This window comes from Vicugna pacos, chromosome 2 (genome assembly GCF_048564905.1).
Source record: "Vicugna pacos chromosome 2, VicPac4, whole genome shotgun sequence".
NCBI lineage: Eukaryota > Metazoa > Chordata > Mammalia > Artiodactyla > Camelidae > Vicugna > Vicugna pacos.
The window spans coordinates 42686238-42704898 of record NC_132988.1 but is presented as its reverse complement, the minus strand read 5'-3'; the positions used below and the strand labels follow the sequence as shown (position 1 = coordinate 42704898).

The following is an 18661-nucleotide window of genomic DNA, read 5'->3' as shown; positions in this document are numbered from 1 at the left end:
TTATCCTCACTGCCAAAGACAGTGTCTTGGTCTAGAAAACATGAACATTAAAAAAAAATGTGCTAAATATTTATCATTGAGTTGGAAACATATTAAGCCTTGTAGGATTTCAGAGGGGAAAAGACTGCTTCCAGTTGCAGTAATTGTAGAAGACTGTGTAAAGCAAATAGCTCTTGAGTTGACCTTGAAGAATGAGTTAGAATTTCAGTAGGTGGGGTTAAAAATATTTGTTTGAATGCTGGAGAGCAAGGGGATGAAGCTGGGGAAGGAAGGATATCGGGCAGATAGGATAACATAAGTAAAGATGTGGGGGCTAAAATATAAGCATACTCAATTATAGCAAGCAAACTGGCTGAAGTGTGGGGTTGGGAAGAATAATTTTGTGGAGAATAAAGGAAAAGGAAGCTAAGATCAGATCAAAATTCAGGAAGCCTTGAAGTTCAGACTTGATGCGGAAGGTTTAAACAGGGGATGAAGTAGCAATTTATGAACCTAAATCTAGCAATGGACTACAGAATAGTTACTGCAATAAAATAACGATAGCAGGAAAGCCAGTTAAGAGAGAATTGCAAAAATCTAAGAAGGAAATAAATAAAACCCTGAAAATGTTCCTTTTCACCAATTCCTGAAAATGTTCCCTGAAGTCAGCAAATTCTTTAATTTGGGGGCTAAAGTGATTTTACAGATCATCTTGTCCAAAAGCTGTATTTTATGGTTTAGAAAACTGAGGGCCAAAAGATTCAATGACCTGCCCAAAACTGCAAAGCCAAGATTGGATGTGGCTATCCCTACTTCCAGCCCAACTGTTCTTTCTATTACAGATGTGTGCTTCCCTCAAGGTGACTCTTTAAATTAAAAGGAATTAACAAAGAAACAAATACAGAATTAGGACCTTTATTGCTATTTCACTAACCGAACAGTAACCTTATTTAATAGATCTTCCTTGCCACACAGACATCCCACTGAAGCATTGTAATAAATGTAATAAAAGGAGAGATTAGGGCAAACATCGGTGGGAAGACATTAATTAGAGGAGGACCTCACCAATTCTCAGTTGACTAATCCTCAAACCCTGTAATTCTCATAAGAAAACTGGCAATCTTGCTTTACTTCTTATCAAAGAGACTTTCCATCTAAAGAGAGCGGCAGGCTCAAGTAATCAGAATCTCATTAATTTTATTAAATATACTATAAAGTCCCATAATAAATAATTAAGCCCTATTAAACAGATATTTGATAGTACATTTTATCCCTTCTTATTTATAGACGCAAATAAAATGACAGTGCTTACAATGAAAATCATAAAACATAATTGTTGTTATTGATGATAATAATACCTTATGTTTGTTTTAGAGATTTAAAGCTTTTCAAGCATGACTGTTGCATCATAACTGCCATACAAAGCATTTATGCCTTAATCTATATAAAGTTTCCAACTGCTGTTACAGCATCACTTGAAAATAGACAGATTTTCACCAAATTTGGCATGTATGTTTGTGATGACTTGACTTCAGGAGTAATAATAATTGTTCAACATGTCCAATGAGGAGGACCCTGCCTAGTGTAGCTTCAAACACCGTGGGCAGTTGCTGAAAGCCATAATTATCCAGAAACTGCCAGCAGTGTTTGAAGCTACACCAGGCAGTATCAACATAGATGTAGTCTCCATGTTTACTAGAGTTCAAGCTAGGGTTTGTTTCTTTTTTCTATTTATTGAAAATGTTAAAGGTTCTAGAAATTGTTTTTTCTTTTACCTATATTACTCATTTCCATTTGTAAGGATAAACGTTTCTGGCTACTAGTAAAATTCATAGTCCTGTAATTTTTTGTTTTAGTTTTGACTGTGCCTGAGTTACAAATGCAACACAGAATGTTATCAGTTTCAACAGAATCACAGTATTTTGCATATAGCCATTAAATCAATTGATATGGTAGGCAGAATGGGCCCCCAAAGTATGCGCATGTTCTAATTCCAGTAACCTGTCAATATGCTAATTTGCATGGCAAAGGAACTTTTCAAATGTAACTAAATTCACAGATCTTTAAATAGGGAGATTATCATGGATTTTCCATGTGATTTTTCAATCTAATCACATGAGTCATAAAAGCAGAGGAACTTCTCTGGCTATGGACAGGGAGATGCTGCAGAAGTCAGAGATTTGAAACATAATTCGGACTCAGCTCACCACTGCTAAAGGGGGCCTCATAAAGGCATGAGAAAAAAATGCAAGCAGTCTCTAGGAACAAAGACGGGCCCCAGCTAACAGCTAACAAGGAAATGTGGATCTCAGTCGTACAACCACAAGGAAATGAATTTAGACAATAATCTGACTGAGCCTGGAAGCAGATTTTTCTCCAGAACCTCCATTAAGGAATGCAGCCCAGAAAAGCCTCAATTTCAACCTTGTGAGACCCTAAGCAGAGGATCTAGCCAAGTCCACTAGAACTTCTGACCTACAGAAACTGAGAAATAATACATTTGTATCATTTAAAGCTGCTGAGTGTGGTAGACTGATGTTAGCATCATGGCAGTATTAAATGCTCTCCCTTTCTTCTTCAATCTACAACTGGTAAAACATCCATAATTGAACAAAGGTTCTTCTGCCCAACACACCAGGACACCAGAAAAATCCACACATCTGTACATCTGTAGATGGGCAGACTGAAACACATAGAGGAGATGGAACCAGGGGAAGAGACCACAATCCCAGTCTCCCAGCTGAAGTGGCTGAGCCTACAGCCCCAGGGAATCTGGCAGCGAAAGTAGAGGTGATGCACATGATACTGGCCTCCCCACAAAAGCAGCAACCACAACTGCAGAGAATCAAGCAGCAGTGACAGCAGGGCCTGAAACCACAGCCCCTCTAGCCACTTGGAGCCCACAGCTCCAGTCCCCTGTCCATGGGGGCAGTGCTAAAGACCCTGACAATCCCATATGCAGTTGAGGCGCCACTACCCCAGCTCCCCAATCGTCCTCCCTCTCCCTCTGCTGAAGCAGCATTGCCTATGACTCAGGCACCCCAAGACACAGAGGAGGTGCCCTCCATTCCAGTGCCTTCAGCTGTGATGCCAGAAACAGCAGCACAACACCAGCGGCAGTAAGGCACCAGCCACTCCAGAGAGACAAGCAGTGATGATGTGAATACCAGGGATACCTTTGCCAGAGGCAGTGGAAGGGGGAAGTGCAGAATCTCAAATATAGCCAGAGGCAGCTCAGGTAAGAGAAACCAAAAACTTGTGCTACAGCACCACCTACTGAAAAACAAAAGAAATGCCTCAAATTACCAATCTGTTGAATTGCTAGTCAAGTAAAAAAAAGCTTTACCTAAAGGTGTTTACTACTTTCAATGCACTAGCAGAGGAACAACTCATCAAGCACCATGAAGACCACAGTAACATGGTATCACAAAAAGAAAACAATAATTTTCTAGAAACCAAACTTAAAATCACAAAACTTGTGATAAAACTGATAAAGAATACAAAATAGCTATTAGGAAGAAACTCAATGAGCTATAGGAAAACTCAGAAAAAGCAGACCAATGAGCTCAAAAGTAAAATTAATAACAAGGAAAATCTCTTCCCCAAAGAGATTGAAATTCTCAAAAAGAACCAGTCAGAAATTCTGGAGCTGAAGAGCTCAACAAATGAGATGAAGAATGCATTAGAAATCTTTGGAAATAGGGCAGACTGTAAAGAAGAGAGAACTAGCAAGCTCAAAAATAGAAATATAAAAATGATTCTGGTAGAAGGGGACAGAGAACTAAGAGTTTTTAAAAGTGAAGAAACTCTATAAGAACTATCTGACTCCATTAAAAGGCAACATAAGGATAATGGGTATCCTAGAAGGAGAAGAGAGGGAGAAAGGAGCAGGGAGTTTATCTAAAGAAATAACAACTAAGAACTTCACAAATCTGGGGAAGGAACAGGAAATACAAGCCCATGAAGCTAATCAAATACTTAATTTTATCAATGCCAAAAAACTTTCTCCAAGACATATTATATTAAAACTGTCAAAAGTCAATTATAAAGAATGAATTTTAAAGGCAGCTAGGGAAAAAAAGATAGTAACCTACAAAGGAACCCCCTCTCCATACTATAAGCAGATTTCTCAGCAGAAACTCTACAAGCCAGGAGAGAATGGAATGAGATGGTTAAACTGTTGAAAGATAAAAATTTTCAGCCAAGAATATTCTATCCAGCAGTTATTCTTCAGATACGTGAGAAATAAAGTCTTCCCCAAACAAAAGCTGAATGAGTTCATCATCTCTAGACCTGCCTTACGAGGAATGTTGAAAGCAGCTCTTCTACCTGAGTAGAAAAGGAAAAAGGGACACAAAACTTGGAGGAAAGCAGTAAATAGAATCAGAAAATGCAATGCTATATCAGAATATGTTGCTAAACACTCGATTAGCATAAAGGTTAAAGGGGGAAAAGCATTAAAATAACTATAGCTACTTCAATTTAGTAACAAACTCACAACATAAAAATGGTGAAAACTGAAAGTTATCCCTCTAAGATGAGGAACAAGACAAAGATGCCCACTCTCACCTCTCTTATTCAACGTAGTTTTGGAAGTCCTAACCAGGGCAATTATGTAAGAAAAAGAAATAAAAGGCATCCAAATCAGAAAGAAAGAAGTAAAACCATCGCTATTTGTGGATGAAAACCCTAAAGACTCCATTAAAAAACTATTAGAAATAATAAACAAATACAGTAAAGCTGTAAGGTACAAAATCAACATTTAAAAATCTGTTGTGTTTCTACACACTAACAGCAAACTAGCACAAAGAGAAATTAAGAAAACAATCCCATTTACAATCACAACAAAAAAATAAAATAACCTTAACAAAGGAAGTAAAAAGATCTGTACACTGAAAACTGTAAGATATTGTTGAAAGGAAACTGAAGAAGATACAAAGAAACAGAAAAATACTCTGTATTCATGGATTGGAAGAATAAACCTGAGGAAAAAAGATAAAAGCTGGAGGTATCACACTCCTTGATTTCAAATTATACTACAAAGCTATAGTAATCAAAACCACTGTGAAGAAAAAGAATAGGAAAACGATTTAAACAAATACTTAAGGCTTAAAAGTTCAAGAATTGTTTGGGGACTAAGTATTCCAATATGAAAACCATGCTTTGGAAAGATTAATGAGGCCATAAAATTCAGGAAATGTTTGGAGTGAGGAAGAGATCAAAAGTAGAAAAATTTAGGATGACACTGCAATAATCTGAGCATGGGAAGCCTAAATCAATGAAGAATGAGCATAAATAGAAAATGAAAAACAATGCTTGAGGATTAGCAAAAGACTATAAGAAAATACTACTTATTAACAAATAAAGTAATCTGGGATGTTATACTAAAGGTAATTGACTCTAAGATTTTGAGCACTTTATATTTCATCTTTTCTTCTGTCACTTTTGGTTGTGTTTTTAGAGGAATTTATCCATTTCATTTGATTGTCAAAGTTATCCATGTAAAGCTATTCATAATATCTTCTTAATACCTTTCTAATGCCTTTAATATCTGCAATAATATTGTTTTTTATTATTAATATTGATTACTTGTGTTCTCTTTTTCTTTATTAGTTGTATAAGGAGCTTTTCAATTGCAGTAATATTTTCAAAGAACCAAATTTTGACTGTCAATTTTCTTTAAGTTTACTTTCTTCTTTATTTTAGTTCTTATCTTTATTATTTTCTTCTTGTATTTCTGTTCCATTAGATTTGTTGTAATTTTTTCTAACTTACTGAGATGGAAGCATTAGTACATTGGTTTTCAGCTTTTCCTTTTTTCTATTGTATGTATTTAATGTTATTAATTTCCATCTAAGCTCTGCTTTAGCTGCGTTCCATAAATTTTGATATGCCATGTATTTGTCATTTAATTTAGAATACTTTTTTAAACTTATTATGATTTCTTTCTTGACCTAAAGACTTTTATATGTATTTGAAGTTAAAGACAATTGTAGAATCTTTGTTTCCTTTTTATTACTGATTTCATTAACTTTAGGAAAATATATTCTGAATTATTTCAAGCTTTTGAAATTTACTGTGACTTTTTTATGGTCCAGATGACAGTAAGTTTGATAAATATTCCATGTGCATTTGAAAGGAATGTGAATTCTGACATTGTTTGGTACAGAGTTTTATCTATGTTAATTAGATCAAATATGTTAATTGCACTATCCCCACTAAGATTTTTGTCTGCTTTTTTTCTCAGCTATTGGAAGGTCTATAAAAGTCCACCCACCCTAATTGTAGATTTGTGTATTTTGTATTTGTGGCTTGTATTTTCTAATGTCATAAAACTGTTACATACATAGATTTAAGACTGTGATACTATTCTGATGGGTTTCTATTTATCATTTTTTTAAATTTCCCTGTTTATCTCCATAATACTTTTTCAATTAAAGTGTAATTTCTCTGGCATTATTTATTTCAAGTTAGTGTATACATTATATACCTTTTTTTATTCTTTCATTCTTTGTCTTAGAATTGAGATGACTCTCTTTAGGGTGTGGGTACAGTCAGTGGCATAGCATGTGGTTATTAGCATGTATGAGCTGACTCTCTTTAAAATATCACTTAGTTTGTTTTTCCTCTGGTCCAATAATCTTAGCATTTTTCTTGGTAAATTTAGTCTAGTTACATTAACTTAAATACTGATATAATGAAGTTTGCATCTCTCATCTTATTATCTTACTATTTTTTTCTATCTGATCTATTTGTTTTCCATTTGCTTTTTATTTTCTTGTGAACACAACAAACTTTATTATTCCATTTCCTGATTTATTAACTTGTTATACATGTATTCTTCTCGCCATAACCATACATATTATAACATGCAGACTTAACTCATGATATTCTCATGTAAATTATTAATACTTCTCTGAAAAATGCTAACATCTTAAAGCACATTAATTCCAACTTAACCTCTTCCTGCCTTTTATTTTAATTTTATAAATATTCTACAAATACTTAAAACTCCATCAGACATTATTTTGTACAGTAAATATTTACCCACACAATTACCTTTTCCAATTCTCTAACTTTCTTCTTACATTTCTGTTTTCTTCTCTGGGATTATTTCCTTCATCCCTAAGAACTCTCTTTGGTATTTATTTTAATGCAGGCCTTCTTATGACATATTCTTTCAGTTTTGATTTGCTTAAAATATCTTTATATCATACTTCATTTTTGAAGGACATTTTTTCTGGACATGCAATTCTAGGTTGGCAGTCATTTTCTTTTAACTCTTTCAATATTGCCTTTTGACTTTCATCATTTCTGTTGAGAAGTTACCTGTCAGTCTTAAAGTTATTTCTCTAAAAATTTTCTTTGTCCTTGGTTTTCAGCAGTTTGACTATGGTGTGTGTATGCTGGCTTTCTCTGTTTGATTTCTGTATTTATCTTCTTTGGGACTGGCTGAGATTTTCAAATCTGTGAGTTTTTGTTTTTTAATCAGTCTTAGAATGTACTCAACCATCTTCCCTTCAAATATATTTCTTCCCAATTTTCTCTTTTCTTTTGCTGTCACTCCAATTACAAAAAACATTAGCTCATTTCACAGTTTACCACATTTCTTATACTTCGTTCTATTTCATATGTTCTTTTTTGCTTTAAGTTGGATATTTTCCTATTGCCCTATATTATACTTCACTAATCCTGTCATCTGATATAACCAATCTGCTGTTAAACCCATTTATTGTGTTCTTAATTTCAGATACTGTGTTTTCAAACTTTGTTTCCTATTTACAAATTATAACTTTATTTTGAAATTCTCCCTATTTTCATTGATTTTGCCTACCTTTTCTTCTCTCCACTTGAATATATGTATAGTAAAGTTCTTATCCACTAACTTCAATATCTAGATCCACCTAAGGCCTCTTTTTAGTATTGACTTACTTACTTACTGGTCATATAGCCCTGTCTTTTAACATGCCTAATAATTTAAAGTTATTTCTGGGTATTTTGTATTAAAAATAAAGGTATCTCTGGTGATGTTATCTCCCATCTTTTGGGGTTTAGCTTTTCCTTGGCTGGCAAATACAGTGGGAGGCAGAGTGGATAACTGATCACCTTATCAAACCAGGGACTGAGATGGATTGAGTTTGGGCTGCAATATACCTCTGTTTCATCTCTATGCATAGAGCATGGCCATCTAAGAATTTCAACTAAGAAAATGTCTTTGTTCCTGAAACACTAGAATTTGCTATGATTTCTGCTCTGCTTTTTAGAAGTCTTTTAGAAATCCTGATTCTGTAGTCTTCCACCTTGCATAGCTTTAAATTTTGCCAACTGTTTTGAGGGGAGACTAGCCGTGTGTTTGAGATGACTCAAGGCTCTAATCTTGTTACTCCAGTTCTAGGCAACTGACATGGGGTTGTGAACATTTAAGCCTAAAGCTTCTGGAAGTTATATTGCTATGATGAGAAAACAGTCTGCCTGAAAATGGAGCCAATAAAAAGGAAATGTAAAAATACAGAAAGACTGGGAATGATGACATTGTTTGAGTCCCTGGACTCAGTGAAGCTTGAAACTAGCACTATACCTCTCTTTCCAATTATGTCAGTCAGTAAGTCTCATTTTTGCTACTTGGAATTCAGCTTCCAATCACTTGAAACTGAAATAATCCTAACAGATAAAATCACTAAATTGGCATTTGCCACATGCCAGTTTTCAGTCCAGTTTGTCTCTTTTTTTCTTTTCCCCTCAGGTAAAAGTCACTACTATCTTCTTCCTCTTCCATCAGTTTGGGTTCAAACATATTTGGATACAATTAGGCAGTCCCAACAGAAATATATTTATATAAAAGGCTTAGAGACCTCTAAAGGAAAAACAAATCTATCCAAAAGGAAAGAAAATAGGCATAAGCATGGTCAAGAAACAGAACTTTATAGAGTTATAAGGAAGGAGTAATTCTGGATAATTAACTAGACTGTTTGAGGAGCTCATGGAGGACACCATTTGGGGATTTTCAGCAGTAGCCAATGGTGGAAGATTTGCTGGTGACTATGGTCAAAATTATTAGGCAGGAAAAGGAACTAGCGAAACACAGATGATCATTACTAAAAATGACCTCCTTTTGGACTCCAACCTAAGACACTGGAGGAATCCTGGTTTATTTCATTCTACTACTGGCTTACTACGAGCCTGCTGCACCACGATGGTGGTCTAATTTGTATCTCTTGGCATCCTCAGAACCTGACATTAGTTTGCACATAATAGGTTTATAAATATTTTTAGAAAGATATTCATGTAAAGGGAAAAGGCATTAGATTGAAAATGAAAAGATAAAAATTCTATTCCCAAGTTCACCAAATACACCTTTATGACTCTAGCTAAGCCATTCAGGAACGCTGTAACCTGTCAATTCCAAAGTTTCTGAACACTCCATACCTACTTTTTAGGAACTCTGCTCACCCTAACTTCTGTCAGTAAGTAATAATGACAGAAACTTTCTACAGGAACTACATTACTCAGTCTTAACTGCTCAAATTCTATAGCAGCAGTATCACATTATGTTCCAGAGCCTAAAAGATAGAAAAATATTTCCTTATAATTAAAATAACACTGGATTATGAGCATATCTTCTTTTTGTCCTGAGTACCAAGAGACATGCAGAAGAGTGAGCAGAAAGGTAAACAAAATCTTTCTCTTATGAGCATAAAAGAAATGACAGTAGAATATAGAATGAGTAAGTACTAAGAAAAGGACACTAAGATGAATCAAGCTTTCTCTGGATCACCTCATATGAAGCATATACAATTCTTTTTTGAAAGATAATTTACGTAAAACCGCATTACACGTACAACCACTTTCCATGACAGTTCTGGTGACATACAGAAACACATTTGAATTCGATTCTGTAAAGCATGTAATTTAAACATTGGCACAATGCTCTAAGTGGGACCATAAAATCTGTGCTGTAGGGTCCAATGTATAGGTGAAATCCCATTATAATGAAATTCTTTCAATTAATTAGGTAATTTTATCCCAAACCATGCTATGGTTACTATATATTAAGTGCTGTTATCCAGTGAAGTGCTGTTTCTCACTCTTTTTTTGTTATTTTCATTGTAAATAAATTCAAGAGCACTGCAATCACATATGAATCAGTACATTTTAATGCCTTATTTAAAAATCCATGTTTAAAGTAATGTTGCTTTGTTACTGCCACTGTAAAAATTTTGAAAACTATGTAAGTGGTCACATCTTTTAACAAGAAATGCATGGTTCATACATACATTAAATATTTTAAAGACATACAAACTAAACTGAACTAAACTAAACTGAATGTGAATCCTGTGGGCTAAGCGTATGGGTTCCCAGTCAAAATAGATGCCACCCTACATAATGCCTGGTGTCTATGCCAGAATTCTTTATTATGCTATTATTAGAGCTCTTAATAGTCAAAGACATCTTCATCTGAAGCCTTCTTCTAGAAAACATATCCTATTTAATAAATTAGGTATAAAGCTCTTTTAAACTGCTTTGGACTTTATTTATCTAAAGTAAATTTTGCATAAAAATCTATATCAGAAGTATTTCACCCAGGCGAAGATATATGAAAATCAAACGGTCTTTCTCTTATTTTATTTCTTCATATTTCCCCCTGCCCTTCCTAGATATAATAACCTATTTCTGAGGTAATATATATAATTCTGTGACAAATCCACTTCAGCCTTGGTAATGCCCTTCGTTTTGACTTCAAAACATTCACTGGCTCTCATGGATTTGTACTATTTAACACCCAGATAAAGGTAAGCCGCCTTTTTTAATAAGGATGGATTACATTTTCTTGTTACATGCTCTTATTCAATTGGATTTTTTCAATTTAAGCACATCTATTCTAGGAGAAAAATGTAATGTTCAGTCTGAGAATAATTGTAGTTATTAGAAAAGTAAATATGATGAAACACAAAGTAACATAAACTGAAATTATCTGATTAAATTACTATAAAAGACTAGTATTTCCATGGAAAAAGAGGAAAAACAAAGTAGTTACGTGCTCTATATTTTATTTCTCCTTTTTCTGTTATAGGACAATGTTATAACTTGCACCTTCTCATAATCAGATATGTATGGAAGATGTGGGGATATTTTAATTAGAAATGGAAGTTTGGGGCACGTACAATGAAAGAGATACTACGGCATTGTATGTTGAGAGATTGAGGTGAGTCCTAGACTAACACGTCTTAACTTCTTTTACTTTATGGATGTTCTTTTTGAATACCAATTCTAGATTAAGCCTCTAGGTTTTCAGATGTACTAGTCCTTATATTTAGATAACATGACTAAGTCCATTAAAACTTACTTTAATTGTGTAGTGCTCACATAAATGCAAATAAAAAACACTTTACTGAGACCTATTCTGCTCAGTTTGAAACCATTAAAAATGCAATCCCGTATCACTGATAAATATTTTAAATTGCTTACTTAAATTACTTAAACACTTAAATACTGTAAGTCTGGGAAAACCATAATAATGAAATTGGCTATGGTGTTTTCAAGATCTACATGATACACATAGTACCAATCATCTTCCCTAAGTTTTCCATAAACCTTGCAAGTATCCTGCAGGATAGGTTTGCTGACCCTTCTTCCAAGTGAGGAAACTAAGACTCAGAGATGTGATGTGTCTTAACTTCTAACTGCTCAACTAACTAGTTCAAGTAGTACTTGAACCTGGTGAACCCAATTTTAAAGTGTAGGATCAGTCCAGTGCACCATTTAGCCTCTCTCATTCCTGGTCCCCAGTTCGGATGAATCCCAGCATTATCCCTGCTCAGCACCTAGCATGGAGCCTGACATCCAGCAAGTGCTTAGTAAATGCTCAAAGGATGAATGAATGGATACAAAAATAAACAAAATGTTAGGCTTGGTAGAATACAGAATATGACCTACAAATTTGAAATGTACTATCAGTTTCTTAAAGCCAGCATGCAAAATCATGAAAGTATATACTAATGGTACAAATTTTATTAAAATCACATTTACAGCAGCATATTTCTATTTGAAGAATTGATCTGTTACCCACATTTTAAAGTAAAACCATATGTGGTTTTATATATATATATATATATATATATATATATATATATTATAATCTGAGAAATTGGGCTGGGCATAGTGATGTCTTCCATTGTTTTCACTCAAATTCAAACTTAATTATGACTTATTTTATGGAACAGTCCCCTTTTGCTGTGTCAGAATTAAAACCGTATATTACACCTTCATTCTTTTTTCAGAGATGGCAATGTTTAAATCTGATATTTGGGTTTTAAATCATGCTTTCTGACCAAAATTCCTTTGGAGAGCAGAATGCAATATTCAGTACTTCCAGGCATGCTGTTGTTGGACAGATCCCACAGCAGTGAACCTGAAAGATTGGCAGGGTAAAAAAGTAAGAGTCCAGAAGAGACAAAGTCAAGATGCCAAGATAGAAGGAGAGGGGAGAGAGAGATTTGTATTTGTCTTACCACCTCATGACAGCCATGTAGAATGACATAATCCTGTTTTGAATAACTTTTGTTAAGATAATAAGAATATTGTGTTTGTCTTCTTTTAAAAATTTCACAACAGTGCACTGAAAAAAGAAGTGGAGACCCTCCTGCTTCATTTCCTGCCTTCATAGAATGTTGTGTTACTAAAATATTTTTATTACAGCAGAACCCGAAGCAATATAAAATGTTTGCTTGAGGATTTATTTGAGTCCCTTTAAGCTGAACTTCTGTAATGCAATCTATTTACAGACATTCCACAGTGCCCTATGGTTACTAGCTTATGCAAATGAAGTGTGACCCTGGGAATAAACCTCTTGCCCCCTCATCATCCTCCCTGGCTTCAAAGGTCTCTAGGCAATCACTTTTTTAAGTGAAGAGATTTTTAAGCTGAATTGAAATAGAAAGAGAGGGAACATAACTTGATGCCCAATACTCATACAACCCAACCATTTACTATCCACTATTTTCCCATAAATATTTAGACACTAATTTATAAATCCATTTGGGATAAATGTGTTAGTGTGTAATGATTTTTTTTCAGCCTCTTCTTTTATTTTGAATCGTTGAAACTAGAGACCAATGCCAATCAATAGTCATTTACTCTAACTTCATTTCTTACTTCTCAAACTAAGGGTCACTAGATTAGGACAGAATTGGTTTAGTGATAATAAAATCTTCTCTGCTGATTATATTATCACTGAAAATATATTTGTGCTGAGCACCAGAATAATCAAAGTAATCAGAAAGAGTTATATAATCCCATAAGGACAATAACTAGGTGTATGTTTAATATATTATTTGAATATACTAGTATTACGATTGAAATATATTGGTATTTATAATTGATTAAGAAAAAATGGATCCAATTTTTAGAGAAGGGTAATGAAACTTGATAATTGATTTCATTTTTGGATGTATTAGTGGGAAAGAGCTGTCCAAAATTTTCAAATGACAATCATCATAACAAACTATATAATTTTAAGGGGCTCCTTCCTACTGGACAATACGATGAGAAAAAAAAAAACAGTTATTTTTGTAGGATGAATCATTCAAAGCCCAGATAGCCAGTAGATTCAAATGCATTCTTGGAGGCCCCAGGGTTCTCAAGGTCAAAGTATCATTTCAAAACATTGTCAAAATTTAGAAATAATCCAGGATAACTCTGAGACTTGTAGGCTAAAAAGTCTCCTCTGCAATCTTTCAAGGGATGGCAAACCACAGATGACTAACTTTTTAACCTGGCCAAATAGCATAATAAAGTTAGAGTGCTAGAAAACATTGGTAAATATATATATATATATATATATTTGTTTTAATTCCCTACTTAAGTCTGCTGAATCTTTACCATTTTTAGTGAAATACAGAGCTTTATTAAAATTAAAGAAAATGTTATTTAAATTCTGTTATTTATGTTCTGCTTTATGTAAAAATCATCAAATTTATGCCATGAGATTTTCTTTTAGGTGGCTTATGTTGAATAGTCAGTATGTTGCATAGGTGACTACTTAGGCCTTGAAATGCATGGGGCTCTGCAAAACACTTGCTTTCAAGGGGGTCCAGAACCTCAAGACCATGGCCATCTGCCTAAAAAACCTGAACAGGCTCAAAATGGAGCTAACAGTCCTGAATGTTTGGCCAGCAACAAATGACAGGGAAAGACAGGGAACTAATAAATAACGTCCCCCAAAATAGATGCCAGAAATAGGTGCTAACTCAATAGGCCACAGTGAAGAATGACTCAAAATCGTCTGTTGTACTTGTAAATACTTACTGAGATTGAAGAGGAACATACATGAGGCCAGAAAAAAGGAGAATGATACAAAAGAACAAAGAATCAGTAAGAAGAAATCGTAGCACAGCAAGCCAAGATCATAGCTAAAATCCTCAAATTTTAATGCTAGAGACACTAAGAACTCAATTTAAAAAACAATCAGAGAACTTCCACCCATAGAAAGTAGGAAATTCAGCACAAACATGAAATAATTAAAGAAAACACTCCTGGGGGGAGGGTATAGCTCAGTGGTAGAGTGCATGACTAGCAAGCATGAGAGGTCCTGGGTTCGATCCTCAGTACCTCCATTAAAATAATAAATAAATAAACAAACGAACAAATCTAATTGACTCCCTCCCCTCAGGAAAAAAAAAAGAAAGAAAGAAAAGAAAACACTCTTAAAAAAGCATATATGTGTGTATGTACATATATATGTTATACAACAACTTAGCATTTATACAGACCAAAGATTCCTTTTGGAAGCATACTTGCCTGACGAGTTTTTAAACTTCAAGAACTAAGAAACATTGGAGAATAATCTCAACTGTGGACACTGGTCCTCAGACTGAGAAGGGGACGGGAGGATGCTCAAAGATAAACAGCTACTCTTACAAGTGCAGCAAAGACAGTAAAGAACAGAATAAAAAGTGGCAATGTCCTTTGGAAAGGTGATAGAAAGTCCAAGTTCAAATTCCATGGAATGGTCATGGTCTCTAACTTTTTTAAGGTCCTGGCCACTGTCACAGAAGACACATCTCACTTCTCACAGTTTCAGAAATTCCTGCTTTGACCCACACTTAGAAGTAAAGTAGCAAGACAGGATCCCTAGCAGCAAAACTCTGGAATATTTCGGCCTTACCAGTTCTGCATACGGCTCATCACCACCACTTTAATTATTCACCAAAGAATAATAGCCCAGGTTGTTTCTCCTCAGTGGGTTAAAAGACTCAAAGAATAAAGGTAGAAGAAAAGCTCCAAAAAGTCACAGAAATGTATCAATGCCAATGACCAGAAAATAATGACAGTAAACAGAGGAGTGTATTAGAGAAAAGGATTTCTCTCTTTTGACCAAATCCTGTAGGGAGGGAGGGGGAGAGAGAGAGAGAGAGACAGTGTGTTTGTGTGTGTGCGCGCGTGCGCACATAACAAGGCACCTGAGGTCCTGGGAGATGAAAAACAGCTTGTGCTTTTTGACTACATTAGTGAAAGATGCTTCATTCCTTCATAAGCAGAGCTGTTATTAAAAAAACGGTAGGTCATTTTCACAGGAAGTCCTGGACCATGATGGCTCCAACCATGTCTTACAGGAATAAAGAGCAATGAATCCCTAAGGAAAGGGAAGTCTAGGATGTTAGCTCAGGGTTAAACAAGGACAGAAGGCGTTCCCAGGGCTAGGATGTTGGATACAACGTGTGATGTAGGAAGCTTTTCAGACTTGGTCACCCTGGCCCAGTGTCTGTGCTACAGAGACTGGTAACTAAGCATACATGCATGGGGCCCACTCTTGCAGAGTGAGTAGGCTTTCAGCAAAGTGCACGCAACTCTGATCCTGAAACCATTTGGACAAGAGAAGCAAAGGTATTAGTGAGCTGAATAAACTTTCCTGTTCCCTCTGTGACGAGTTCTAGAGGTAAAACTAGCCTCCTCTTTTGCCTCACGGACTTTAAGGGCTTCTTGGGCAATTAAGGACATGATATACTAAGAAGGCAGGTAAGCACTAGAGCAATGAGAATATGTTCTGGGTTTGCGGAGCAGGGCATACTTTATCGTCTCTCTCCTGGACTTTTATCATATTCATCAGAGTTGCACCTTCATTCTCACATCTTTCTGTTTTCAAGATTGTTGTATTGTTTGAAGTATCTTGATTTAACTGTGCTCTTTTGATTCTCTTTACACATACTCATATACCTACTTTCTAATGAGAAACTACTGGTTCAAAGTTTCATTAACAATTATCTTACCTGTTCACTATAGTGTCTATTTTCAACTGATAAATTATGCTGTACTTCATTTGGGTACACTGAATTCCAAAACGCAAAACACAATTCCCATTTCCAACCGATAATCTCTGAAAATCTTGTTAAACCTCTCCACAAAAGTTTACTTTAGCTTGAAACCAATTGCATTTTGAGGAGATACTGAAACACAACAGAGACCCTATTGGGTTGAGCTATCGACTCTTCTGGGACAAACATCTTTTAAAAATTAACTTCAGAAAGTTTGTTTTTTGTTTCTTTGTTTTAACTGAACCTGCACGTCTCACTGAGCCCCACGAAGAGATGACACTCAGACTTACAGAGAAGGCACAGGACATGCGAGGCAATAAGTCGTGGAGACTGCAGAATTCCCCGACGTCTCCTGAAGGACTTTCATTTCAGCCTTGGCGAAAGCCAGAGTCTGAGGCCGAAGCGCTACAGACCCTCACCCGCCGGCAGCCCCGCGCCACCATGTTGCTCGCGGTGTAAAGGGCCGCCGCCGCCACGGAGCCAGACGGCCCCAGTTATGCGCAAGCGCATGCTCTGCGCTGCAGCCCACGCGCAGGCGCCACGCACGGCGGCGGAGGGGGCTCAAAGGCAGCGCAGTAGCGAATCTATTTTTTATATGAAGACATTGAATTGTACTTTTTTTTTTTTGAGGAAAAAAAGAATTTGCAAGTACTTTTATATACATCTACTTTAATTTCATTATTACATTTTTCAACTGCTTTAGTCATCTCAGGCTAAGTCATGCTACAGTAATAAATGATCTCAAGTTTTGTGGATTAAACAATAAAAGTTTATTTCTTGCTCACATTTATGCTTATCACGGATGAGCTGTGACTCTGATCAATATCTTCTTCATTTCATGTACAAGTCTGAATAAGCGGCCCTATGTGGACCTCTTATGGCAAAGAGGAAAGAAATCAGAATGGGCTCTTAAAACTTCAGCATGGAAGTAGCATGTGTCACTTGCGCCCTTACTTATTTCATTGTAACTTATTTTGCTGGTCAAAATAAGTAACCTGGCCAAGTTGACATAGTCAAGACCCCTAGTAGAAAGGTGCCAAATAAATAAGAGTCCTTTAGAGAGAAATACCAAATATTTTGACAATCATATCATTTACCATAAATTTCTTCTTTGTCTGCCACTCAATTATCAGTATTTAAACAGGAATACAATAGAAGAAAAACTGTTTGAATTTTGTAGACTCTAGAATAAGAAAATGTAAAGATTAGAAGTCTACAATCAAGATGTTTTTCAATCCCAAGCTTCTTTAATTTTATAGTAACACCATAGCATCTTTTTTTTAATTAATAATTTGAAGCTGTGCCTATTACGTTCTTTAGAAAATGCATTGGATTCTTTGGGAAAAAACACCATCAATGTCATGGTTATTACTCACAAGGTTATAACATTTAATGTAATTCTTTCTAAATAAAAAACACAGTTTAGTAAATAATTTTTATCTTAAAAAATAAATAATATAATCTGCACTACTTTTTATGCTTAGCTTTTACTAATTTTTATCTGTTTTTAATCCTTACTTCTTCCCACTCATTTGTTTTGTTACACAAAAGTGTATAGCAAAAGCAAGTTCATATATATATACATTTATATAGAAAAGAGAGAGTAAGAGAGATTGAGAGAGAGAGAGAGAGACACAATTTAATTTATACGTGTCCTCCAAGAAAGACTATCTAAACTGTTCCAACAGATTCTAGAGAAAGAAACGCCACGATTTTATTTGTATAGCACAGTACTTTTCTATGATTAGAAATCACCATACTAGAACCTACCCACCAAAAAGACAATTTCTCAAAAACTTACCTAGAATAAAAATTTATAACACCTATACAGGTCTAAATGACCCATTGTGGGAGTTATTTTGGTTGTTCTAAAAACATTTGAGTATATGATTATTAGATATTACAACTAAATGTTGCATATTTAGGCTTTTGCAAAATATATACCATTATAAATAATTTTTAACATTAAGTAATTTACATAGAAAAAGAGGAATATAGAAAGTAAACCATTCACAACTCAAGAAACATAATTTACTTGAAGCAGTTCTCCTCAAAAACAGAGAATATTAACCATGTTACATTCAAAAAGCCCAAAATATTTTAAATATATTTTATTTATCTTTCCAGTTCTAGTGGCAATCCTCAAAGCAAATTTCCATTAATTACATATGTTGATAAACATATACATTATAATTAATCTATAAAAATTTACTATTTCTAAGTAACAGAGCATGTTTTAGGAACTTAATAAAATAATATCCTAAAATAATATCCTCAGTCCTCCTACATCTCTCTGTAAATTCCAACCTCTCAATCAATCAATAAAAGACCTCAAAGGGTCAGAGTTTCTCAATGCCCAAACCACAGGATTA

The 18661-nt window shown here is 35.0% G+C and overlaps 1 long non-coding RNA gene and 1 other non-coding gene across 4 annotated transcripts in view; both read right to left on the bottom strand.

The window, feature by feature from the left end:
- The window catches only part of LOC140686059 (uncharacterized), a 181086-nt gene that overhangs the window by 111453 nt on the left and 50972 nt on the right, over window positions 1-18661 (bottom strand). For 2 of the 3 annotated variants that reach the window (XR_012059500.1, XR_012059501.1), the window contains exon 1: window positions 16580-16719. The exons of the other annotated variant lie outside the window; for it this stretch is intronic. This is a non-coding gene — a long non-coding RNA (uncharacterized lncRNA). Of the gene's footprint in view, window positions 1-16579; window positions 16720-18661 lie in introns of those variants that run through there. 3 annotated transcript variants of the gene reach the window in all.
- On the bottom strand, window positions 16729-16863 carry LOC116276781 (small nucleolar RNA SNORA76). The gene has a single exon (XR_004186285.1). It is a non-coding gene; the product is annotated as a small nucleolar RNA SNORA76 (small nucleolar RNA).